Below are 2,581 nucleotides of genomic sequence, written 5' to 3'. Positions count from 1 at the left end.
CAAACAGGAGAGTGTGTTGGCTCAGCTAAAGGCTAGAAGACCACCGATTCTTACTGTCTTTGTTTGCCAATGTCCGCTCGCTGGTTAACAAAGTGGACTTGCAACATCTGAGGATGAATGTTTCTACAGAGATGAAGAACTGTGCTTTTCTTTGCATAACGGAAACCAGGCTTAACAACAACATGCCATACTCAGTTTTCCAGATCACAGTCTTCAGTTATTCTGAGCATACTGTGACCATCGGTCAAGTAAAACACAGCTAATGCTAATGAAGCTTCAAAGGAGCTGTATGACACCATTAGCTCACTGCAGATAAAGCACCCGGAGGCGTTTTACGTAATTGTGGGCAATTTTAACCACATGAAACTGACGGACACTGCCCAGTTTTTACCAGCATGTCACCTTTCCTACATGAGGACACAACACTGGACTGTGTGTACACTAACTTTAGTGGTGCTTACAGAGCTCTTCCTCCTCCTTCCATCTTGGCCTCTCCAACCACATCTCAATCCTGCTGGCGACAGCATATCGTCCGCTGATGAGACGGATTAGGCCAACAAAGAAGACAGTCACTGTGTGGCCCAGGGATGTAGCCTCTGTGCTCCAGGACTGTTTTCAGTGCACAGATTGGCAGGTCTTCATAGAGATGGCTACATATGAGGGAGAGATGGAATACACCTCCTCTGTTCTTGGCTTCATTTCCAAGTGTGCTTATGATGTCATTATCACCAGAACTATCACCTGTTATCCGAAGCAGAAACCCTGGCTGAATGCTGAGGTGAGAGCTCTGCTGAAAGCTAGGGATGCTGAGTTCAGGACAGGTGAGACATCAGCACTCCAAGAGGCAAGGAAAAGACGGATTGCAGGCATTGCAAGAGCCAAAGCCACATATGCCCAGAAAATTCAGGGTCACTTCATCACCATCGATCCCCGGCACAAGTGGAAGGGCATCAAGTGCATTATGAACTACAACAGCAGGGATGCACACTGCCCAAGAGACCCCTCATTGCCAGTTGCACTCAATAAGTTCTATGCTTACTTTGAGGATCCTAACACCTCCCCCACCACCAGACTTATACCACCACTCTGTGACACGCCTCTCTGTGTGACCTCAGCAGACGTGAGGAAGACCTTCCAGGGAATCAACCCCATTAAGGCTGCAGGCCCCGACAACATCCCAGGGCGGATACTGAAGGACTGTGCACACCAGCTGTCTGAGGTGTTGGCAGACATCTTCAGCACTTCGCTGTCAATGGCAGTTGTCCCCACCTGCTTTAAGTCCACCACTATTGTTCCTGCACCCAAGTGCTCCACAGTGACAGGCCTGAATGACTACCGGCCTATAGCCTTAACATCAGTAGTCATGAAGTGCTTAAGAGGCTGGTCATGACCCACATCAAGGACTCCATCCATATCACTGTCACTGTCCCCCACATCAGTACGCCTACAGAAGGAACCGCTTCACTGCTGACGCCATCTCATCGGTGGTCCACACAGCCCTCACCCACCTGGAGAGCAGAAATTCTTACATTAGTCTGCTTTTTTAGGATTTCTTCTCGGCCTTCAACACCATCATCCCACAGACCCTGGTGCAAAAGCTCTCCTTTTTTGGACTGAGTCCCACACTGGGGAACTGGATTCTGGACTTCCTGACCAACAGACCTCAGACTGTCAGGATCCACAATATCATCTCCTCCTCTATTGCCCTCAGCACTGGCTCGCCCCAGGGCTGTGTGCTGAGCCCCCTGCTGGTCACTCTGCTGACATATGACTGCTCAGCTAGACACCCCAGCAGCCATATAGTGAAGTTTGCAGACAACACAGCAGTAGTGGGACGCATCACGAACAATAATGAGTCCAAATACAGAGAGGAGGTGGAACACCTGGTGCAGTGGTGCATAGACAATAATCTGCATCATTGTGAAGAAGACCAAGGAGATGGTGGTGAATTAATTTCAGAAGGGACAAGGATCCTCTTCATCCCCTACGCATCAGAGGAGGAGCTGTGGAGGTGGTCTCCTACTACAGGTACCTGGGGGTGCATATATCCAGTGACCTCACCTGGAGAGCCAACACTTGCTGTCTGATCAAGAAGGCCCACGTCTCTACTTCCTCAGGAAGCTGTGTAGAGTTGGACTTGGGAGCTCTGTCCTGAGACGCTTCTATTCCTGTGTGATGGAGAACATTCTCTGCACCTGCATCACCGTGTGGCACGTGTGCACTGCTGCTTAGAGGCTGGCTCTGCAGTGGGTGGTTAAGGCTGCATAGAAAACTGTGGGGAGCAGTCTTCCCACCACCTCAGACCACTACACTACATGATGCAGGGGGAGGGTGCTCTGCATCATGAAGGACTCCACTCATCCTGCACACAGTCTGTTCCAGCTCCTTCCTCAAGCAGGTGGCTGAGGAGCATTCAGAGCAAGACCACCAGGCTCAGAAACAGTTTCTTCCCTGCAGTTATCAGACTGCTGAACTCGAGCTGCACTTAATTCAGCTTCATCTTACATTTTTTTAACTTTCATATATATATAAATACACACACACACATATATATATATATATATATATATATATATATATA

Source organism: Nematolebias whitei, chromosome 9, assembly GCF_014905685.2.
Source record: "Nematolebias whitei isolate Nwh7 chromosome 9, NemWhi1, whole genome shotgun sequence".
NCBI lineage: Eukaryota > Metazoa > Chordata > Actinopteri > Cyprinodontiformes > Rivulidae > Nematolebias > Nematolebias whitei.
The sequence above is the reverse complement of the archived record's forward strand: the minus strand, read 5'-3'. Positions refer to the sequence as shown.